Source organism: Armigeres subalbatus, unplaced genomic scaffold, assembly GCF_024139115.2.
Source record: "Armigeres subalbatus isolate Guangzhou_Male unplaced genomic scaffold, GZ_Asu_2 Contig1190, whole genome shotgun sequence".
NCBI classification, from domain to species: domain Eukaryota; kingdom Metazoa; phylum Arthropoda; class Insecta; order Diptera; family Culicidae; genus Armigeres; species Armigeres subalbatus.
Window position 1 is genome coordinate 111552 of NW_026941946.1, and position 25880 is coordinate 137431.

Here is a 25880-nt window from a genome sequence, read left to right on the forward strand (position 1 = left end):
CCCGAATTCATGGACAATTGGGATTTCCCAGGATATCTCAAAATTATTTGAACGGTTTGGATGTCTCAGAATATCCCAAAACTATCTTACGATATCTGTTGACCTCCCACGAGGTGTAATGGATATAATTGAATGCATATTGAACCTTCTTGTACTGAAACAAGATTTTCTTGCAGTTGTAGACTTCAGTCCAGAACTTACAGACAGCTTGGATGATCCAGAATATCTCAAAACTATCTTACGATATATTTTGTCTTCCTGGGAGATGTAATGAATACAATTGAATGCATAATGAAGCTTAAAGTACCAAAAATAGCTTCTAACTAGATGTAGATGTCAAGTCCCGAACTCAAGGACAGTTTGGATAACCCACAATATCCCAAAACCATCTTACGATATCTGTGGTCCTCCCAGGAGATATAATGGATGTAGCTGAATGCATATTGAAGCTATGGGTAATGAAAAAAGTTTTGCTTTCAGACGTAGGCCTCAAGTCTCGAACTTAAACATAGTTTGGATAACCTAGAATATCCTAGAAGTACCTTGCGGGTTTTTTCTCACCTTCTATTAGATGTAATAAACATGGTTGAATATGTAAGTAAACTTTGAGTAACTCTTTTACAGCTGTAGATTCCAAGTCCTGAACTCAAGAATAGTTTGGATGGTCTAGGACAGCGGTTCTCAACCTGTTTCAAGAAAGGTACCCCTGCGCAGTGCGCACCTTTGCATAAATTGAGGTACCCCTTATTTATTTTTTGGCTGTTAAATAAAAATAAGTGTAACTCTAACTAAAAAAAAAGTAACTTAAAATTAACGGGATACATGATTCTCCATAAAGTTGGTTGAAATTTTCATTATTCCGAGCTCTTGGAGAAAAGCTTCCGAGCCTCTTGGAATACGGCTTTCGTGTCACTGAAAAGGAGGCTTCTGGCAATCTTGAAAGGGCGTCTCGAAGCCCCTTGAATGTTGGCCTCCACGCCTTTAGAAAGATGAACTCAAAGCGCCTTGAAGAGAGGTTTCCGAGCCTCTTGAAAATAGGCTTCCGAGCCTCTTGATAGTAGCCTTAAGAGCCTCTTGAAAGTAGGCTTCCAAGCCTCTCGAAAGTAGGCTTCAGAGCATCTGGTAAGAAGGTTTCCCCTTGAAAAGGGGATTCCGGGCCTCTTGAAAGGAGGCTTCCGGGCCTCTTGAAAATATGCTTTCGGGCTTCTTCAAAGGAGGCTTCCGGGCATCTTGAAAGGAGGCTTCCGGGCATCTTGAAAGGAGGCTTCCCGGCCTTTTGAAAGGCGAATTCCCGGCCTTTTGAAAGGAGGCTTCTGAACCTCTTGAAAGTAGGTTTCCGTACGTTTTGAAAGGATTGGATTGGATTGGAAGCTATTCTCTTGAAAGGAATTCTCCGATCCTCTTGAAAGAAGTCCTCCGGGCTGATTAAAAGTAGGCTTTCGAGCAGCGTAGAAGGATGGTTCCAATCCTCTTGCAACGAAGCAATTGAGCTTTTCGGAAAAAGCCTTCATTTCTCTCAAATGGAGGCTTTCGAACGTGTAGACTTTAAATTTTAGTTCAAAAGTATATTCTTTAACATATCATTTAGCATTTTGTTTCGAACAGGTGGATTGCATAGAAGATTTTAAAAATTTGTTCATTCATCGTTCTGTTCTTTACATATATCAGATCCAGGGAATCAATATTCGAGCAACGCCTAACAATAAACTCTTTGTCATCAACAGGGTTTGTTACTGACAAACGCACTTCGCAACAAGCCTTTATCAGAACCCCAACACAATATGACAAGAATCATTTCCATTGCATGTTCTGATATTTCCGAAAATAAGATGCTATTTCCGTAATCAGAGTTAGATTCTCGAATATTTCCATAATAGCAGAAACTACGATAGCATAAAATCGATATTTGCTGTAAACATAATGCAAAATAACGGTAAGAAAAATTAGCAACAAAATTGTCTTCTTTTTTGTTTCTGACAAAAAATTTCGGATCTTTGTCATTATTTTCTCCGACAAAAACAAAGCTTTGTTGTTGATTCTATTTTGTCGCTTGTTTCGCAAGCACATCCAAGAAAAATTGATTTCCTGATCAGAAAATATATTACATGTATCAGAACTTAATCAATAAATTTTGATTAAAATTGCATAAAATCCGCCATTATGATTTTTTGTCCGAGGTACCCCCTGGGCCCGGCGAAGGTACCCCCAGGGGTACATGGACCCCAGGTTGAGAACCGCTGGTCTAGGACGTCCAAGGAAGATTAAAAATAGTTTATCGTAAGTATATCACGGTAACTCTACGGACACATTTGAACTAAAATCTTATTTTTAACCAGTACAATCTACTGCCAATATACCTGATATTCATGCCTGGTATTTTTCCCTGATAAAGGAGTTAATTGCAAGCCATTTTGCTGAAGACAGTGTTCAATTTTATCCATCGTGCGATTTAATACAGCCATTTTTCTGTTGGGGTCAGGGTCATATATGATCTCGAGGGCCTGAAAGGGTTAAAAGCGTTTAATGCTCATGGAGAATTTAATCAATTTTGTGGATTTTTTTATTTTTATGGTTATTTTATTATTTTTTTATTGCTCTTTATTGCTTATTTTGAGAAAAGTTTTTAATGTTTAATGAAAAAAATGTTTATTTAGTGTAAAATTTTGTAATTGTTTATTGCTAATATTTACTTATTTATGGAAATTTTGTGTTTTTTTTTTCAATGGGACATTTTTTTATGGAAAATTCTTCTTTTATAATTGCAATTTTTGCTTTTAAAAGTGCTTATTTATATTTGTTTTGTGGAAAATTCTTAATTGTTTATGGAAATTTTGCATTATTTGTGGAAACTCTATATTTATTTGTTACTTTTATCTTGATTTCTTTATTGGCAATTTCCTATTTTTTTTATGGAAAACTGATTCTGATTCTTTATGGAAATTTTATTTTGCTGCCTTTGGATAATTAATCATTTCAACGTAACGCAGCTACGAAGACTTTGAGGATTGAAACAAGATTGTTATTTGTTCTATGTTTCGAAACAAATTTAAATTATGTTTACATTCTCAAAGACTGCTTAGTTATTTTGAGTTGAAATGACTATAAACAGTTGATTCTTCAAAAGTACATTGATTATACATTAGTGGAATTTTTAACTCACAACTACTTTTCTTTACCCTCTCTTGCAAGCTAGGAATGTCCTCTTTTTTCGACGCTTCTTTTTTTTTCACTCAACCGACGAATCAGTGAAATATAATAAATTAAATTGAGGTTCAATTATCACTTAGACTAGATTCCTAGCATGAGTCGCTTACTGAATCACAGAAGAAGATTTATTAAGACGATGCTGCATGCCAAAAAGATAGAACAGGACGGTACACGGAAATAAAATTCATGATTTTAGGAACATTATTCAATCCACATCAATCGACAAAATTTTTAAATCGGTAATTCTTCGAACACTCTATTCCCAAGAAGTAAGAATGGCTCAGAGGCAGTGTTGGTAAAATCACTCATAAATCTCAATCAACGAGCGCTCCCGTGCGAATGAAATCGTCTGCGATTTTAAAGGAATGCATCACGCTTGAATTTTTCATGCTAAAACGCATCATTTCACTCATTTGCTAAAAAATCATTTTAATTTAAAAACGCATTTGAAATCAATTTGGGGGCAATTTATTGCTTATACATAAAAGAGTGTCTAATATTTTATACGACAAACGTCAATTCACTGTTTTTAACGAAGGAGAACAAAAGAAAACCTACAATGATTCAACTCATCCATGAGTTTTTAGGTGCTGAGTTGGGTGCGTTTCAACTCACGCTTGATTTGAATCATCCATGAGTTTTGAGATTTTGAGTTTTTACCAACACTGCGTCAGAGGTAGTAGTAGCCGTAGTAGCCGGATTCTCATTCAACACGGGTAAAAAACAGGAACCAAAAAGTGGCAAAATGAGTCATGATTTCGGGAAAAATGTGTATTTTCATGTTATGAAAATACACCGTGAAAAAAGGTCATGAAATCATGACTAATTTTGCCGAAACGTAACCCTGGCGTTACGTTTTCGAAATTAGATGACGGAAAGTGGCAAAATGAGTCATGATATCATGAAGCATGTGCTCCGGAACCATGAACTATAGTCATGAAAACAGAATCATAGCTTATGAAACTGATAACTGTCATTTATGATCCCGATTGTTTTGACGGATTTGATTTATTTTGTTTTTAGCTATTTGTCTACAAATTATTATTAGAATCAACAATTATGCATAACTTATAAGTACATACATAAATTCGAACAGTTAATCCTTCGAATCCATTAATAGTGCTGACTGCTGACTGCCGAAGTATACCAGCGAAAACGTATTGTTGATATTCCCACTTTGGACTCCGTCAAAAAGTCAGCTCAATAAGCTTCTGTTCCCCTAGAAAACACTGAATATATTACAATACGAAAATCTGTTTCCTGGTAGATTAGCCGGCAGTATCAATATTTCAAACCCTCATGTAATTCCACACAAACATTCTCGATCAAACTCACCGAATCCGGCCGGCCAAACTGTTTTGCATACAAACACAAACATAATACCTTCCGACTTCAGCAAAATTTTGCGGAAGTACTCTTAAAGCTCTAAAGTGCTCTATAAGTAACTTTTTCAAAATGGCAAAACACTTTTCCAGTACGCCTTCGTCCGCGATACACAGAACGCATCTAGCCGAAAACGACGGGTTAAAGGCGATTTCTTTTTTTATCGTAAACTGCAGGTTAGAATGTAAAAGAACAACAGACATATAGGCAAAGAATAATTTTAAACAGCACTCGCGTGCGGCACACTACTTATTCGAAAAAAAAAACCGACGTTTTTATCACAAGAACAGAATATTCTGAAATTTGTTGTAAAAATACCACCGAAAACAAGAAACGACTTGACAGAAATGAAAAAAATCTGACAGGTTCGCGTTACGTGAAGAATCCCGAATTCAGATATTCAGGTCATGATTTCATGACCTTGAGTCATGTTTCCACGACACAGCGTCAATTTTCATGACTCAGCGTCATGATTTCATGACTCAGAATCATGGTTCTTTGTTTATGAAAATGCGAAATGTTTTTTTGATAACGCCAGTGCAGATCATGACTTTGGTTTAGATTATTTAGGTCATGATTTTAGTAACTGTGTTCATGATATCATGAAGCAACTAGTTTTATGATTTCATGACTTTTTAGTCATGAATATGGCACCGGATTTTTCCCCTAGACGAGCTCGGTGGTCTAGTGGCTACCGCTTCTGCCTTATAGGCAGGAGGTCGTGGGTTCAATTCCAGGCTCGTCCCTTTCCTACTTTGTATTTCTATCTTAGTTCTTTCTGTGTTTCACGTTCTACCAAAACGATTCCTACTGTTATAACCTTCCACACAATCCCAAAACCTCCCGTGGCACCTATGAGAGGTCGTAGAGTTCTCTGCATCTTTCTTAAGTAGGTGTCCTACTAACCATCCTTCCCTTCCTCAGCATTCGCAAGGACGTGGCCAGGACAGATCTCGACTATTGGAGAGTGCATTGCTTCCATCTAAGAGATAGTGATTAGTCCCAAATTAATATCTGTGGTAACGGATGAAAGTGATGCTACTCTCATACAATAGTCTTGGCTTGTACCACCTACGAATTTGTGCGAATTGCTCAATGCTAATGCTAATGCTAATGCTAATATGGCACCGGATTTTTCCCCGTGAAGGTTCAAATCACCTGTTGAAGTTTTTTATTTTTTCGCAACAACCAAACCGTAACGCATTAGTTGCGTTACGCGAAAATAAATCATGAAATCATAACATGAAAACACGTTGGAATCATTAATTATTTTCTTATTTCCGGGAACGGATTTTTACCCGTATAGTATCTAATTGTAGGTTATCATTTTCTAGTATCTGTTTTGGGTAATATTTGAAATTAGCAAAGAAAATTCATAACTAAATATACATAAATATACAAAGATAATTCATTATAAAATACTTCGTATTCCACTGAACCTAATCTGCCAATTCTCACAGCGACCGTTGCTGCATTTTTCGGAATCATTCACAGAGTTAACCGCTGTGTTGAATTTAATCTAAAATAAAAACCCAACTAAATTCACCGAGTAGGGGAAGTGGGGGTAGCACGCCCATAGGGGTTAAAACGCGCCACCCCTGAATAAGGTTAAATATCCCCATTTTGATTATTTTCAATAGTCTATACGATAAAGCAATGAAAAATATTGCCATTGGATACATATATTCCATGATTTTTCTCTAGTTATACATGAAAAACTCGAAAAAACGATTTTTGCGTGTTTTGATGCAATTCTAGCTCGGTGGAATTTAGTCTTTCTGTCGCTGTTATACATTGATAAATTAATAATTGAGCCATGAGCCATGCTGCTTACTCGTGTTCTTTATGTTCCACATGAAATCGTCGTCAAAAATGGTTTTAAAACGATTTTATGGGCCTTCAAACTTCTGAGGTCGGTGTGGGGCATTACGCCCATGCTCATTTCTGTATGACCGAAACAGCTGAAACATTCGGTTAATTGCCTTAATGTAGGCAATTAAAATGAAAATCAGTACGATAAGCACATGCGCGTTTTAACCCATCCACTGGCGCATCTCACCCCGCATGGTTTCAAAATCATTTTTTTCGGGTGCTTTTTAAAAATCAAATTTCTGTGCAATAAAATGGACAATTAGATATCTGTTATCGGTAGTCAGTCGCAGATATGCTGTTCTTCAGTATGCGCTGATGAAAACTGGCTGAAATGGTGGTTTTCATTGATAAAAATGGCATTTTCCTTAACGTGGGCGTCCTACCCCCAGTTCCCCTAGTGATACTGCTTTTCTCGCATTTAGCCAAGACACCAACCTTCTATGGCGCTTATAAAGGTCAATGTACCGTTTTCTTAATAACTTTTAAACGCAACGGTTGATCGTTATTAAATTCAATAGTGATCTACTAAGCTTTACCATATTTCGAATGCAACTTGTTGCGAGAAAATAGCACACACACATGCACACGGACATTTGCTCAGCTAGTCGAGCTGATTCGATTGATGTTTAACACTATGAGTCTCCGAGCCTTCTATAAAAAGTTCGTTCGTACAATAAAGGCAAAAACACACAAATAAAGCTAAAAAAAACAGGAATATGGTAACATGGATCTCACAATTTTCCGAACACAGTGTACACAGGATTCTGTTTTTTACACGATTTACATTTTCTCAATTTGGCACTCATCCTAAATGCTTAATGCATATTAATTACCATGTAATTTTTCTTTGAATTATTTGGGATTTTTTTAAACATGTTGCAAAAGTTATAGTGGCAAATGGAAGTCACACGATCAAAATTACGAGAGTGTAAAAACAGAATCATGTGTATTAGAATTATTTGATAATTTATTGAAATTATACCAAGTACGAAGAGCAAAGATTTTGGAAAACCTCAAATAATCTTTCAGTGGTCTATTCCTTCTAAGACATTGAACGATAAGTGGAGAGATTATTCAAAGTCAAAATCGATATCGACATAGTGTTCAATTGTTGAAAATCCTATCCCGAGGGAGCACTCCATAAGAACCTTGCTCTTGGTCGGAGAGATCTAAATTATGCACCGTTGTTGGCCGACGTTGTTGCTACCGGTCCATCAGTGCATGAATATGCCCATTCCTGCGGAAACAACCCATTACAAGCCGTTCGTACCTCCCCCAATTCCAACGCCATCGGACCCAGTACCCGCCCATATTTACCTTAATTGAAATGTTTGTATTGTTTCGCCGTCCATCTGGATGAACGTGTTGTTCTTGGCGAACATGAACGTTTTCTCGTAGCCGGTCTCCTTGAACGTGAGCTCCGAGCCCCGTAGTTCGTCCGGGACCGGCGCCAGCGTGCTGCTCGATGAGTATCGCTGCGACAGTACTTCCTGCGTCTGGGTTTGCACCGTTGTGGACGGGCTGTCGGTCGTTGTTAGCTGCTGCACCGGAGGCTGCGTTTCTGTTGCGTGCATTAGAAATTGATGAGAGTTGTGCTTGGTTGCGGAGGAGGGTTGTGTGCTTTCAGGTCGGCTTCGTCGGAACAAGACAGATGCGGGAGGCCAGAGCATTACGAAGTTACGCAAAGCTAATAATTCTCCGGCTGTGACAGTGGTTGAAAATTGGTCTTAATCAAAGCAAAAGTATGTTGAATTTCGAATTTGAACATTTTGGATTTCAAGAAGTAGAAACAAATTATTCTTAAATTGGTTTCACAGATAAAAAGATTTTTAATGCACTTCGGAAATTTTCTGATTATAGACTTTTTTGTTCATCAAAAACGTTCATTTTAATTTGAATTTTTAAATTTAATATCATTTATTTCGATTCTGAATTGACACAAATTTCGTTTCAAAAAACCTACAGACATTTGATTTGAAACCACTGTGTGCAACCGGTTCCGGTTCCATTCCTGGAACTCACACGCTCCCTGGTGAAAAGTCGAATTGAAAAGCCTCCTTCCGGGAAAAACATCCCAGTTGACCGTTCGCATATTGGTCGTCCGCACATTGGCCGTATTCCGACGAAAGACAGTTACTACAGTGGCTGGATACTCACGTGTCTCATTAGTGCACTGCTGCATGCAGACCTCGTACGTTTCGAAATTGTTCTGCAGATTGCCTCCGCAGCCGCCCCAGGTGAACTGGGTGCAATTGTTGGCTGTCTGATCGAATCGGTATCGATTCTGGACGCCCTGGCAGGGACCCGGATCCGCCGGACCGGTGCATTTTTCTGCATTGTCGGAAGAAAACATCAAAAGATTAGAATCGGAATCGGTTCACCGGAGACGTGATATTCAAAAGCAAAAAAAAAACAATCTAGCGCTAGAATCCAGAATGGGAATCAAAACTTCATACGATACACTATTCCTTCCTTGGGCGATTCGGAGATCGTTGGGATGGCCGATGCCGTGTGCGGAAGTGCGAGAATACTGATGACGGCAACTGCGATGGCAATGACTGACGTTCGGCAAGGACCTGAGGCAGCGACATGATGGGTTTGGTGCATTCTTTGGTAATTGACTAGTTTGAGGTTGGTTGAGACCGAGCTGAAATTGGAAGCAAAAAGCGAGGATTTCATTTTAGAATGATTATTGTTTTATATTTGTGAAGATATACTTTAATAAGGCAAAATTTTAACAATAATATGCAATAGCTATAACAATACAGTTTGAAATTCAATAGAATATAGTACCAGGTCGTTTTAAAGTAAAATTCCCCTAAAACTGTATAAAAAATATTTGCAGGCTTCGGGCTCATCTTAGTAAACGGTTTGTTGATTTAAAAGATATGTTATTGAAAGCACAGTATTGTTTTGTATGCAGTAATATGCGCGGCTGCAGAACATACCAAAAGTATGCCAAAAGTGATTTGGTTCGAATTACGGAAATTTTATCGACTATCCAGGGAATTGTAGAGTCATGGTATGGGACTTGTTGTCTTGGCGTAGATAACAGTCATTCGTCAGATATTAGGCTGCCAGCAGAATAAAAAAATAATGATCAGTTGATAATCATGATGATAATTTTACTTTATCATTTTAATTCAGGGATGCAGCGTAGGAGCTTGGGTTACTTCTTATCTGAGGGAAAACGTGGCCAGACGTACTCAACTCTTAACTATTTCAAAAGTTTTGTTCATTCGACCAATTCCGTCCATTTAATCAATCGCACTTATTCCACTAGTCATGACAAGGCAAATAATCAGGCCAGTAAATTAAGTCAGCTGGCATATCTGGCCAGTGAACTGGAATGGTTGAATAACAGACGTTTTATCAGCATAATTGATTTATTCGGCCGGACAGCTTATTTGGCATATTTATTCATTCAGCATGATAGATGATTTCGACACTGGTTTTAATCGGAGAGAGAATCGATTCATCGGGCTGTAATATAAGTTTATAGTAAAATTCTATTTAATATTACTACTTGCTTGTAACTTCGCAGGCGTCTATTCAACTGTGAGATTCATTTGGCTAGACAGAGGTTCTCAATCTGTTTCTTGAGTGGTTCCTAGTGCCGTAGCCTGGATCCACAGCACCTTTGACGAAACCTTTATTGAGAGCCTTCATTTAACAAGAACAATAAAAAAAATCAATATTTCATATTTAGAGAATAATAAGTAAGAAATAAGTAAGTTTTGAAAGTTGAGCTTCCAGCTTCAGATAATGGTCAATAATTACTCAGCGGTGTACAGACTGGCCCAGGATACAAAAAGTCGTCCGATTTTACGGGGCACCCCCCAGGATTTTGCCTTTGGGTAAGAAAATCATTCTCTGAAATTTATAGGCCTGATCGGTTGTGGCGCGCCATACTAGACTGGGTCACTCTAGTGTACACGAACAAGTACATGAGGTACATGTGGTTTTCACAGTATCCATCCTATAATATTTTGAAATTCGGTGATCTATTTTTTAGAATTTGCAAAATATATAAGCGTCTAGAGCTTCTCAGAGTTCTTCACGGTCGTCTATAAAGTACATTACGTAAAGGGGTTTGAGAAACGATACATTTTATATAAAACTTTATATAGCTTATGAACTCCTACTTGTCTATTTTGAATAGGGAACGTTGCTGTATGTAATGTATATTATTTTCTAATTTTACTTGTGTCTTAAGTACATTGGTATTTCACTTCAAAATCTCAGTAGTTACCCTCTCTTGATACGCTACCGTCGCCATCGTTGCGAATGAATTTTCTACAGCAATCACCTCCGACTACCGTAACCGCAACCGCTGCAACCATTACCGAATCATACTGGAGCAAAAAGAAGCACTCATCACGAAGCCACACACATTTATATTTGGCCGAATGCCGTTTGGTGAAACAGTTGAAATTTGTTTTCTTATTAAGTGAAGTGAGATGTTCGAAGTGAATAGTGAACAGCGAGAGCCGAGAAGTGAGAAATGCGATGTTCGAATAAATTACAGAGTAGTGAGAAGTGAGTAGTGGGAAACAGAAGTGAGTATTGAGTAGTGAGATGCATGCATTAACATGCGTGTAGTGGAAAGTAAGAAATGAGAAATGATTGGTGAGAAATGAGTAGTGAGAAGTGAAATTTGATAGTTGCGAAGTGAGAAGTACAATGTGAGTAGTGAGATAAACAGAAGCAAGGGGTGAGAAGCGAGATGTTGAGTAGTGAGAAATGAGTGGAGAGATATAAGACAGAAAGAAGAAAGACAGAAGAAGGAAGAAGAATGCGCCATATTAATCCACCCACAGTGAGATTTTGACCCTGCCTTGGTTATAAGGAAATATATCCAGACTCCAGTATTTAAAACGAGATAAAACTACTCAGCTTCCCACGGTGATTCACCGTGACGGTGACAAAATAATTGCCTACCCAAAGGCGGATGTCATGGGTTGAGTGACAACACAACGAATGATAACGTACTGTACGTTTTGCTGCATATTCATAAGGCACTCTTCGGATTGAATAACTATTGTGATATGGTAGCTATCGTAACGCTGGTAGCATATATTGTACTCGTAATTTCCAGAGACCTCGATATTATTTAATCCAGAACTAACTAAATCAGTCATTGATCTGAACGAAACTTAATAGCGTTCAACAATAGCATTTATTTCGCACAATGGATGCATAATTTTGTAAAACTAATCTTGTTTAATACCTTAAAAATGAGTAAGATTTTTATGGTAGTAAATTTCAGAATTTTCACACATAAACACACGTGCATACCATTGGTATATTAGTACCTCAAAACATGCTCACATTTGCTATCTAGCTTCCACTGAAAAAAAATTGAAATCCCTTTAAATTTTTACGTTTTTGCTTTTCTGACAAGATTTTTTGGTAGGCATGGTTCTATATGTTCCTCAAATAAAAGCATTTGTTTCTTTGAAACAAATAAGCATATTAAGCATATTTTCATATCATATCATTGGTTATAATTATATTTTTAATATTAAAGTGAATTTGTTCAAATACTATACATTTTATTTCGTAATTCAAGAGATTTATTGATAGATTAATACATAACGCGCCTGCGTAACGCATACAAAGTGAAATTATAGACACTTCCGAAGGAAGAGTCAAAAAGAAAGAAAGAAAAGATATTGTTTCTTGCATATCGTTCCTCGGTCTTCACTTCATTTACTACTTCCTTCTCACAACTCACTTCTCACTCCTCATTTTAGACCTGTGCGCCGGTCATATAAACGGCGGCGGCGGCGTAGTGGTCACTTTTGCCCCGGCGGCGGCGGCGTCACGGCGGCGCGCCGTTGGCTTTTATCGGCGGCGGCGTGAACCGGCGTGGATGAAAAAATCAATGGCTAAAAAAATCAATTTCAACGCGGATTTTTGAATTCACGCGGTTTTGGCACGTCCCGAATCGCCCTATAAAAATCGACTTCAGTGTATTAAAATTGTAATATCCATCGACATGGGCGTAGCCAAGGAGGGGCAGGGGGGGCCGTCGCCCCCCCCCCTAAGTTGTGGAAAGATTGCCTGGGTACTGAAATGAATTCCCTTAAACATGTGCACTTTACGATCCAATCATATACAGAAATAGGTGGCTGAAATTCAAAAGATTCCCAAAACTTATTAGGGCATCCAGGATCCATAATATATGAAAGTTCAAAACAACTCGAAACATTTCGGACTCGAAAATTCTCCTTGAAATCCTTCTAGAAGCTCCCCTGGGAACTTCTGAATTCCTCCGGAAAGTTATCCACAAATTCCACTGAAAATCGTTCGAAAATCCTTCTCATGTAATTGTTATTCCTCCTTATCTAGAAACCCCCACTATTTTTTTTAGGAAATTCAAGAGGAAATTCCTTGAAGATTTCTTTTCTTCTCTCCAAGATTTACTTCTAGATATTTCTTCGGTTATTCGGTCCGTCATTTCCTTCAGGCATGCATTCGAGAGTTCCGTCAAGAATACATACGGAATTTCTTCCCAAAATTCTACCAAAAGTTTCTTCAAAAATTTATGACGGAAATCCTCCGATTTAGCTCCATAATTTCACTTGTAAATCTATAAGAAATTCCTTCGGAAATTCTTCTAAGAACTTCACCGGGCATTCCTCTCGGAACTCTTCCTTTAATTCCTCCGGGATTACTTCCAGGAAATTTTCTGGGAATACCTCCAAACATTCCATAGCGAAATCATCTAGTATTCCAATCTGGAATTCTTTTCGCAATTACTTCAGAATATCCTTCAAGAAATCCTCTAGAAATATCTTCATGAATTTCTCCTGGAATTCGTCCAAGTATTTCCCCAGAAATTCTTACAGGTATTTTTTTCTGAAGTTTCTTCAGGTACTTCTCCAAGAATTTTCCCGGGAGATTTTCCGCGGAAGTGTACTAGAATTCCTTACGGACTTCACTCAGAATTTACTCGGATATCTGCCAAGAGTTCTTCTAGAAATTTCTTCGGAACAATCCGCAGGGACTTTCTTCAGCAATTCATCTGGGAATGCTTTCAGGATTTCATCTGGGAATTTCTGCATTAATTCCTCCTGGTATTTTTCTGGGAATTCCTTCAGATATTTTTTCGGAAATTCCTTTAGGAACTTCTCTAAGAATTATTTCAGGATTTACATATGGGAATTCCTCCGGAAGTGCTTGTGGGAGTTCTTCCAGAAGTTTTTCCAAGAAATTCTCCGGTAATACCTCCAAGAACTTTACAGGGAATTCCTGAACGATATTTGGCAGGAATTTCACGGGAAATGGGATTTTGGAAGTTCTCTTCCTGTAGGGTATTTCACCGGATATTCCTCTGAAGTTCCACCAGTAGTTCCTTCGGGAATTCAATCAGGCTTTCTTCCAGGAATTCATTTAGCATTTCTTTAGGCATTTATCTATAAATTCCTCCAGAAGTTCCTCTGAGAATTTCTCTGGGAGTTCTTACGGGAATTCCTCCAGGAGGTTCTTTTAAGAATTCTTCCAGGAGTTCCTCCTGGAATTCTTACGGAAGTTCCTTCGGGAGTTCATCCTAGAATTCTTACGAGAGTTCTTCCAGGATTTCCTCTGGAAGCTATTCCTGTAGTTCTTCAATAAAATCCTCCAGAAGTTCCACCGGCAGTTCCTCTGAGAATTCCTCTGATAATTTCTCCGGAAATTCCTATAGAAAATCCCCCGGGAGTTCCTCCGGAAATTACTCTGGGAGTTCCTTTTCAGAGAAACACCCGGTGAAACTCCCGGAGGGATTCTCGTAGAAACTGCTGGTGGATCTCCCGGAGGAATTCCCGAAGGAACTGCCGGAGGAGCTCCCGTAAGAACTCCCGGAGGAATTTCAGGAGAAACTCCTAGAAGAATTCCTAGAGGACCTCCCGGATGAGCTCCCAGAGAAACTATCGGAAGAACTTCTGGAGGAATTTCCAGCTTAATTTCTGAAGAAAGCCTAAATGATTTCCTGAAAAAAAGCCTGAATAATTTCCTGGAATAGTTCCTGGTGAAACTCCCGGAGGAATTTCCGGAGAAACTCCCGGATGAATTGCTGGTGGAATTCCCGGAGGAACTCTCGAAGGTATTTCTGGAAGAATTTCTGAAGAAACTCCCGGGAGAATTTTCAAAGGAACCCCGGGAAAACTACCAGAAGCATTCTCGGAAACAAGAGAATTCATCTTATAGACAAATCTCGTCTAGCTGAAACCTTTGTTGGGGTTTGTAGCTGGACCATCATCATCATCAGAGGACCTCCCGGAGAATTCCCTGAGGAGCTCGCAAAGAAATTCTCAGAGGAGCTTCTGGTGGAAAATCTATATAAATTCCTGAAGAAGCCTAAATAAATTCCAATTCTGCCGAAACTCCCGGAAGAATTTTCAGAGGAACTGCCGATAGAACTACCGGAATTATTTCTCGAAGGAAATCCTAGAGAAATTGGAAATGCCGGTTTCCACAGGAATTCTTCCAGGATTTCATTGCGAATTAATCTAGGAATTCCTCCGAAAATTCCATTGTAGATTTCATTTTCCTGGAGAAATTCTTTGAAATTTTCACAAGAAATTATTCGAAACAATTCACGGAAAATTTTATGGAATTTACACAAGAAATTCGAAGATTTTTCGTGAAATTCTCAGGAATGTTTACTGGCAATTCTGCGGAATTTCCACGGAATATTCTTATTCTTAAAATTATGGGAAACACCACGAAATTATTTGAGTTATTGCAGGCAATTCTGCAGAACTTATAAAGAAGTTCGTGAAGATTTTCTTGGAGTAAATAATGGTGGAATTTTCGGATTGATTCCCGGCAAAGTTTATAGTGGAATTCCTGAAGACATTGCCGAAGAAGTTGATGGAGGCATTCCTAAAGAATCCCTGATAGAATTTCGGATAGAATGTCAGGAGCAATTGTCGAAGGAATTCCTGGAGAATGCTTGCATATTAATTTTTTGCCTATTTTATAATAAATATTATTTCAGAGAGGATTTGTTTAGAAATTCAGATGTATGGTTCTAGTTTTCTTAAACTTATGGACTTATGGCACCCACGGCTCACCTTCTACGGATCGTACGGAAGACTAGAACTGTCATCAGAGAGGCCATCATATTGGCCGGTCGCGACACTAGTTTTCTTAAACTTATGGAAGAATGCATAAGACAAGACTTATGGAAGAATGCAGGATTTTTATAATAATTGTTATAGCCGATTTTATATTCTTTCTGAATACTAAGTTCGTTAATATTTTTCTCACTTTATTTAAAAATATCTGATGAGTAATGAATCACGCATTTTTAAATCCATTATTGTTTTAATCATTATTGTTTCGATTTGGTTTGGATTTGGTTTCATATGTTAATATTCATGTGTTTTTATAAAACTACTATAAAAGTACGAAAAAAGTTGCCCCCCTTCTCGAAATCCTGGCTACGCCCATGTCGATCGATCATCACACAGCATTCCATAGTAAATTACCATCTACACTAATAAGTACCTGATCTCAAATTGATATTTAAATTAAAACTATTTTATTATTCTCTTATTTTGATGAATCAAAATTTAACAACAAATCCTGCTTCAGTTTTCGTAACCCTTGAGCAATATTGAGAATTAGACTTCGGTTTCATAGGACTAATTTGTTAATATTTTTTTCCAAAAGTTTTCCTAATTCAGTATTTTGATAAACTCCAGTCGATTACTTCTCAATATATCTAAATTTCAGAAAAATTCTAACTACTATTCTTTGAGTTACATATACAATTGGGCAATGTTTGAGCTGCTGCATATCTAGTATATTTAGAGAATTTGCAGTTCGTTCACCTGATGTGACCCTTGGATCCTGGAAAGACATTCACGATGGAATTCACTCATGACAACCACAATGGATAGTTTACTCCCCACCTCGAGTCCTTGTATGCACAAATCTCAATAGATGATCGACATAACTAAAATGAGCTCTGGCTGAGTAAGACTGGGGCACGATGACCAACCAAATTGAATATTTTCCTCAAAAGTTTTTTAAATATGGCAAAAAAAGTTCTTGGTTCCTGAAGAGATTTCCGGAGGAAATCACGATTTTTTCGACGTTTCATTGGAAATTCCTTTGTAAAACACTATAAGAAATTCTGCGGAAACTAATATAGGCATTTAAAAAAAACATTAAGGCGTTGGGAAATTCCTTTAGTAAAACCACAGGTAAAACCATAGAATATTCTTTCAGCATTTCATTTGGAAATTCATTAAGGAAAGAAATAGGGAACTGTTCCGATCTCCATCTCACTGTACATATATCCATCTCATCGCTAAACAAAGAAATACGGGACCAAATTCGTCGCTTCTTTTTGTCAACATGCGTGCTCACTGCTGAAAAAATCACAAAAATAATAAACAAACTGAATTCCTTTCCATTGCTTTGTTTTTTATGGGATGGAAATAGGAGCTATGAGATGAAGTGGCAAACCGTTCCCCTAGTTTCCGAAAAAAAACCTAAAACAATTTCCGAAGAAATTGCTGAAAAAATCTTAGAAGGGGTTCAGAAAAAGCTCTCCGAGGGAATAGCGAAAAGAGTTCATTAAGACATTTCTTGCAAAATTTTTGAAGGAATTTTCGAAAGAACTTAGTGTAAAAATACTTCGTCCGAACTTGGCCAACTTCACTATTGATCCCACGATGGACTTCCCACAAATCACACCAAGGAAATACGAAACTGAACTAGCTTGTTTGCTTGCTAAAAGTAGACTCGTTTATTCGTCATAAGGTACAAAGGTTTGAGAACGTAGGCCTTGCTTATTATATGTATAGGTATTTTATAATTTTGACTGGAAACACCGACTTCAAAAATAATTTACATTAGGGAATCGAAGGAATTCCCAGAGAAAAATCATAAAGAATCTTTTCATTAAATTTCGAAAAAATGTTCTAGGGAATTCCTAGAAGAATTTCCGAATGGTTGCCTAAAAGCAATTTCCGAAAAAAATTCTTTGAATGAATTTCTGAAGAGATTCCCGAAAAAAATCAAAAGAAATGGAGAATGTTGTGTCGGAATTACTGAGGGAAATTACCAAGAACTTCTTCCTTTTTACATTAATTAGTGTTCTTCCTAATGTTACCAAAGAATTTTAAAAGGATTACCCGTAGAAATTCCTAAGGAATCACTTAAAGTAGTTCTGAAAGAATTCCTATAGGAATTTCAGGAAAAGATGTCAAAGAACTTGCTAAGGAACTCCTAGAGGAATTTCTTAAAAGTTTCCAACGTTTTGTTTTCTAAAAAACAATCCGATGGAATTCCTAAAATAATGTTCCATATCCTCCACTAAATATATTTCCGAAGGAATCTGTGAATGAATTTCTGAAGGATTTTTTAGAGAAATTCTAAAATATTTTCCGTCGATATTTCAAAAACAATTTGCGAATGATTTTCGGAAGGTACATCCGAAAAAAACTCTAAGGGATTTACGAAAGAATTCCTAAAGGATTTTATGAAGAAATTCCTAAAGCAATTTCCTACAAATTTTTTAAAGGAATTTCCAAAGAACGAACCCTAACAAATTTCCTATGGTTTTCTTAAACAAAGGAATACGTGAAGGAAATTCTGACGTAATTCCTGCGGTAAATTTTAAGGAATATCCGAAAGAATTCCCGAAAAACTTTCTGGAATTCGTTTCCGGAGAAGTTTTTGTAGAATTTTTTGAGGCAATTTCCTAGGGAATTCCTGGACGAATCTTCAAAGGAATCTCTGGAGGGAATTGCAAATAAATTACTGGGAGATATTCCAAAGGAATTCTTGAAGAAATCTAGGAATTACATCAGTAATACCAGTAGGCATTTTCTCTGAAATTCTATTAGGAATTTCTTTCTTCTTTCTTCTTCTTTCTTTTTAAGAATTCCTTCGGAAATTCCATCATCAAATCCTTTAAAAATTCCTTTATGGATTTCTCTGGAATGCCTTTTGGGAATGCCTTCAAAAATTTATTTGGAAATCCCTGTGCTGAACCCAACACCCTTTTTTCAAAACTTCAAACATTTATTCGAAAACTCCTCAAGAATTTTATTTCTTAAATAATCAAAAAAATACCGCCCAGGGACTTCTTTACAATATTATTCGAAAAACCTCCGAGATTTCCTTCCTTTTCTCGGAAGATCTTCCAGGAAAACCTTTAAATTTATTGAAAATGAAGTTGGTTGCGATGTTACTTATTGAATTTTCGAAAAAATCCTAAAATAAACAACAAACACTGAAAGACTTTCGGAAAGATGAAGGCATTTTCGAAGAAATTCCTGCAGGAAGTTCCGGAAGAATTCCCAGAGAATGTTTTAAAGGAATTGCTGGAAGAAGTTCTGAAGAAATTCCTTGGGCAAATTTTGAATGAATTCCTTATGGATATCTAGAAGATTTTTTTTCCAGCGATTCATGAAATAATTGCCGGAACAATTTCAAAACAAAAAATTTCCGAAGAAATCCTCAGAAAAATGTCTGCAGAAATTCTCAAAAAACGAATGGAGTTCCTTAAGAAATTTCCGCAGGAATTGCTAAAGGAACTTCCAAAGTCTTTCTTCCAAAAACTTCCAAAGAAACTTTCCACAAAAAGTCTCCGAAGGAGAATGTAGGAATTCGTGGAACAAAATCCGAAAGCATCCCTTAAGCAATTTCCGAAAGAAATTCGTAAAGGATTTTCTGAATAAATCCGTAATGAAAATTCTTAAGGAATTTTCGGAGAAATTTTGTAAGGAATCTCCAAAAGAATACCCAAATTCCTAATTTCTAAATAATCTTCTAAGGTTTTTTAAAAGAAACTTTTCGGAGGAATATCTGGAGGAATTATCAAATAAATTTCTTGATTTATTTCGGAACTAATTTCTAAATGAATGTTTAAACGATACTTACTTCGAATATTCTAAGAAATTCCAGGAATTTTACAAAACAGTATTAAGTAATTTCAAGACAATAAAATAAAATTAAATTTTCGTAATGTTCGAACTACCTGACGTTTTAACTAAATATTTTGACTAAATACTATGCATCGAGGCGACAACGCCCCAGTTCTGGGTTACAATAGCTGTGAATAAAAAAATAAGAAGCGTTTTTAACTGATGCTCGTAATATTTGCTCAGCAATATTTGTTTTGCTGATGCTCAGCAAGTGGTTTCGTTATATTCAGACATTGATTTCAAAATATAAATTACTTACTCGGGAGTCGGAACAAAAAAATCGGTAAAGCAATCACAGTTGGGATTTGAATATTTTTCTAAATCAGTTTGCCTTATAAGCCAACTTGAAATTTATAAACTGCAATAATTTACCTGCATCAATGCCAGATCCTTTAAGAATGGGGACGCTTTGGGCATGTATCCAGGCCCCACAAAAGCTTATAAACCACAACAAACCTATTTTGCGAGTCATCTACAAGTTTAGGTGCCCGACTGAATGAGGCCTTGGCTTAACGCATTCCAAAGATCAATTTAACAATTTATGTATTATTATACTAGATAAAGCCTCATTCAAACTCTCAGGGGCGTCTCGTGGACTTTTGCTACACCTGTTCTACCATGCCTATTCATCAAGCTGAGTGGTTTCGCATGAAAGTTGGGCATTTAATCTAATATTACAACCTTTTCTTGTACAACTTAACCAAATATTAGAAAAACAATTTAAATAGAAAAGATTTACAAAACAATAAATGACTTATTTTTCTCTTTTGTTACAAAAATGTTTTAAATTTAGATGCACTTAAAATTTTAGACTCGGAAATCGTCTAAAATCTAACTTGGTAACAGTTGGGCAATAACTGGATATTGCTCAGAATAGAGATCTTTCATATCGGCTCATTCCACCATTCAGGGTACACGGGTCCCATCGCCGCTAATATTTAAACTCTCACATATTTTGTTGCTATGAAAGAAATGTTATTAACCACTATTAGTATAATAATTATAATATATAATTAGTATATAATTATACAATTATTGTTTGATGCGACCCCAGATTGTGACGAGCAATGAGTCACATTTAGAAGCTGAAATGTGTTCCAGATATTAATTTTTCAAATTTAGTGAAAACTATACCTTTTTCTCTATGTTGATTGATTTTGAGTATTCGTAAAAAAAGCATTATTTAATGTCTCTTTTGAAAACGCAAACATTAATTTAATATTGTTCTTGATGCATTGCATATTCATCACGAGAAAAAAGAAAAACAAACTGTTTCCAATCATCGGCGCCAAAAGCGTGCGCGGTGCGCCTTTCGGCAAAGCACAGCCCGACGCTACGATCGAGTCTAACCGAAGGTGCGTCGCGTCGTTGATTGTTCTCGCAGCGCGTCGAACGGGTTTGACTCCTGCGCGCATAGCAGAACTTGCATCTAAACGTGCTTGCTTCGCATGCGAAAGAGGATGATGTGAGAAAACGGAGAAAGCTGGCAACGCTCACGCTGGTTCTCTGCGCGCGGAGAACGAGTGAGCATACCAAGGAGGAAATTATTTCAAATCATTTGTCATGGCGCAAAACTTTAAATTTGACTTCTGGCAGCGCTGCTGTTGGTTCTTCATTATAGATCGTACGACTGGCAAAAGCTTTCTATGTGATGGGGTGTGATTTTTCAGAGAAACACACATTTAGCTGCAATTTGACTGTACGCCAAGCATGTGGCGTTAACTTGATCTGCCTACGAAATATGTTTCTTTAGATGTTTAGATGTTAAAATCATTGGAAATATTACGTGAAGCTTTGTTTAAAAAATTTACTGAGTAAATTATTTATATTTTATAATTAATTGCCAAGATATTAATTTCTTACTTCTGACCTACAAATGGATACCTGTTCCATGAACAGGTAGAACGTATGGACGAGTCGCCCCTGCAAACTCTCAAACTAATCAACGAACCTATTAATTTAAGATTTGAAATTGAATTTTGACGCGTTAACAACACTGATGAACTGTCATAAGACTAGTTTAGTACTATTCCAAATAACTCCACCACGCTGTATTTCTTCACAGATACGTATTTCGACCTCAACTATTAAGCCGTTTTCAGCGTCTCGTGTTGGCTCGACTCGACTTAAGTTAATTAATTTTTTTTTATTGCGATTAATCATCGGCGTGGCAAAATTATGATCGGCGGCGCGCCGACCCAAAATCGTCGGCGGCGGCGGCGCGAGTAAAACCACCGGCGGCGGCGGCGTGGCGCGGCGGCGCACAGGTCTACCTCATTTCTTACATCTTACTACTGACTTCTTTCATCTCTTTTCACTTCTCACTTCACACTTCACCCTTCTCACTTCTCATTCTTCAATTTTTCTTTCTCACTTTTTTCTTATAACTTCTTATCTATTACTTCTGACTCTAACTTCTCATTTTCCACTTTTCACTACTACTGCGCATATCGAATTTCTCACTTATCATTTTCCAATCTCTTTTACTCACTTCCTACTTCGTATCACTTATTACTTTTAACTTTTCATTTCTCACTTCTCCCTATTCTGAACTTAGAGAATATCGAGTAAGAATATTATCTAGGAGACGGAGGGAACACGATATGCTAAATTCAAGGGACTTTGAATTTCATCGAGTAAGGGAAAATATCGAGTTAAAGAACATCGAGTTAAAGAACATCGAGTTAGCGAAAGTTCACTGTACTGTATTTTTGTTCGTCAACGCTAAGAAATGTAAAATTACAAATAGCTTTTCCGCATATTTTTTTTTATTGCTGACAGCAATAAATGATCGTTTATCATTTGCTGGTTAACCAGCAGCATATTTTTTCAATTACTGAACATCAGCAAATAAACTGTCATTTTCATGAAAATCAAATTTGCTGGTTTAACAGCAATTTACTTTGCTGGATTGATTGCTGGATTAACAGCACACACAAAAAAACAACAAAATTTTGCTGGATTTCAGCGAAGAAAGATTTTTTTTTAATTTCTCCCGAAACTGCAATTTCTGTGTGATAATGTATAGACAGTAATTACGATTTTCTAGCAAGCAATTCCAGAATTTTCAAGAATTCCTGGGGAATTAACTTCTGCCATTTTTCGTAAATAATTCTTCAGGAAATACCAACAAGATTTTTCCAAAAAAAATCAAGAGTACTTTCAGAAATTCCTACAGAAACTCTTTCGAAAAATTATTTCAAGTATTCCTTCAAATACAAACGGAAATTTCTCCGGCAAGAATTCCTTCGACATGTCTTGAACAAAATTTTCCTTCTGTGGCTTCCCCAAAAAATCGCAGATAAATTCAAAGAAGTTAATAAAAGAAAATTTCGATTTTTTTTCCGTGGACTCCTTTACGAGTTCTTTCAGGAATTTCTTCAGAAATTCTTTTAGAAACTCCGTTGAGAATTCCTGTACGAATTCGTTAGAAATCAAAATTAAAATTCGTATATTCCTTCAGGGACAGTTGAAATTGTTTTAGGAATATCTTCGCCAAATTACTTTAGAAGAAATCCTTCCAAAATTCCATTAGGTAATCTTTCAAAACTTACGCCAGGAATTATTCGCCTGCTTTGAGTGTGCTTACAGCTGCACATTAGAAGTTAACTTTCTGAAATCAGTATGGCGAAAGGCATCTAAGGTTCGATTTCTTAAAATTAAGCACCTTCATCGAAAAAATATTTGGTAGGCGTAGTAGCGGACACCTTCCTACATAACCGGTACCAACTTGTTTTTCCTTATTTTGAGAGAACCCGCGTTAGATGTTTTTCGCCACACAAATTTCTGGCAGTTAAGTCATGCTGGCTATTTGCGCATATACGATAGCGTTTGGATGTGGAAGTGGCAGGTAGAAAATCAGCCACTGCCAATAATTCATTCCTTTTTACATTTGCAATCCATATATTTATGGTTTATATTTTTGGCATAAAGCCTTAATTCCGGATTCAAAACAGGTTTTTACTACTGTCCGGATTTGTGCAAGAATTTTGAAGGAATCCCTTACCAAATTCTTGTGAAAGTTTCTTAAGTAATTTCTAATGAAATTCCGAAAAAATTCCAGTAGGTATTTCTTTGAAATTTACATTGGAAGTTTTTTCGTGGATGACTTCTATAGTTCTGCAGAAATGCTTTCAGAAATTCGTTGGAACAATATTCTTGAAAATTTATTCGGGTTGTTCTTTGTAAATTTGTTCCTGAAATACATTTTGAAACTCCTGCCGGATTTTTTTTCCAAAATTTCTCCAGAAAATCTATCAGATTTTTTTTCGGGTGCTCCTCCAGGAATAATTCATCAAATTCCCACCGTAGTTTATTTGAATATTCTTCCGTAGAACCTACTGTAAGGCCTTTATAAATTGCTCCAGAAATTCCTCTAGTAAAACAATGTAATATTCTTTTCAAAATTTCTGCAGGAACTATACCGGAAAGTTTGCTGAAATAATTCTTCCGGAAAATTATTAAAGAATTAAATAGAAAATTTCAAGGAGTTTTCGGATTTTATAAGAGATTCCCGAAAGAATGTTCTAAGGCAATTCCTAAGGAATTTCGAAATGAATCTCTGAAAATCTAAAGAAATCCCTAGAAGATTTGCTAAAAAATGGAGGAATGACCGTAGGAATTCCTATAAGAATTGTCGAAAGAAGTCCTGGAGATCTGTAAAAATTTCTGAGGGAAATTTCGAAGGAATGCTAAGAATTTCTTCCTAGAGTTACCGAAGAAATTAATTAAGAAAGTACTAGTAGAGTTCCCTTGGGGCCCTCCTTAGCCAAAAGGATAAGACGCGCGGCTACATAGCAAGACCATGCTTAGGGTGGCTGGATTCCCGGTGCCGGTCTAGGCAATTTTCGGATTGGAAATTGTCTCGACTTCCCTGGGCATAAAAGTATCATCGTGTTAGCCTCATGATATACGAATGCAAAAATGTTAACCTGGCTAAGAAACCTCGCAGTTATTAACTGTGGAAGTGCTTAATGAACACTAAGCTGCGAGGCGGCTCTGTCCCAGTGTGGGGATGTAATGCCAATAAGAAGAAGAAGTAGAGTTCCTAAATCAGTTTTTGAAGAAACTTCTGAAGGTAATTTTGAAGGCATTTAGGCATTACTAAAGAAACGTCGAAATAACTAAAGGAGTTTCATAAAATATTCCTAAAACAATTTGCGTAGGTATTCCTAAAGGAACTTCAGAAGGATTTTCTAAAAGAATTTTTGAAGAAATTCTTACAGCTTATTTGGGAAATATTTGGCTTCACAAGACTGGGGGAATCGAAATCTATGTTGTCGGGAATCGAAAACTATGTTGTCAATCTTTTCCCGACGTTTCAGTTCATTTAGGGCCTTTTTTGAGGGGTCGATTTGTTAAAGTTTCCTTGTCAAATGTGTTTCTGTGTAACGTACAATGTCATGTGAATCAAATGGTGGAAAATAACAAGTCCAGATACTGAATTTCGGGTAGCAAGAAATCGTCCAAATTGTCCGATGCACAATTCATTCGGACCAAATTTGAACCATTTGATTCACATGACATTGTACGTTACTCAGAAACACATTTGACGAAGAATCTTCAACAAATCGACCCCTTGAAAAAGGCCCTAAATGAACCGAAACGCCGGAAAAAAAATAAAAACATAGTTTTACGGTTTTCTCCAAGACTGCGAAGCCAAATATTTCCCAAAAAAGATTTATACTACAGTCGTGCGAATAAGGAAATTTCTACAAGAATTCGTAACATAATTTCCGAACGACTTTCGATATTTCTTTTAATTCCTTCTCTGAATTTTCGAGGAATTTCCAAAGGAATCTTCCAATTTATTTTCAGAATTACAATTTTCTTCTACGGAAAACCCTTTAGAAATTCCTTTAAGAATTTGTACGGAAATTGTTTCTGGAAAACTTTCCGAAATTCTCTAAGGAGAATTCTTTTTATGAGTTTCTTTATGAAATCCTTTGTAAATTGCCTTGAGATTTCCTTCAGAAATTGAATTAGGAATTCCTTAAAAAAATTCAAAGAAATTGAATCAACAATTATTGAAGGATACTCTCAAACAAATGCTTCCAGTAATTCCTCAGAAAATCCCTTCCGAAACTCTAGTAAGAAATTCTTGGAATTTCTTTGAAATTTCACTTAGGAGTTTCTTCAGAAATTCTTTTAGGAATCCTTCGGAAATTATTTAAAAGATCTCCTTCGAAATTTTCATCTGGAAATTCCTTTGATATATTCGTTAGAAACCCATCCGAAAGTTCTTTTAGGATCTTCTATTTCATTCTTTAATAAATTTCCGGAAAAAAATTTCCGGCATAATTCCAGCAAAAATTTTCATATGGTTTTATTCCAAAAGAATTTCTGGATGAATTTACGAAGGCCTTTCCAGACGATTTTCCGAAGGAGAAAATTCAGAAAATTCATTATCGCAAAAAAAATTTTAAACCCTGAAAGATTTTCGGATTAATTGTAGTAATTGCTGAAAGTATCGGACGTCGCATTTAA

The 25880-nt window shown here is 36.7% G+C and overlaps 1 pseudogene; it reads right to left on the bottom strand.

Annotated features, from left to right (window-relative positions):
- Window positions 1–25880, bottom strand: part of LOC134202362 (axotactin-like) — a 218256-nt pseudogene that overhangs the window by 90004 nt on the left and 102372 nt on the right.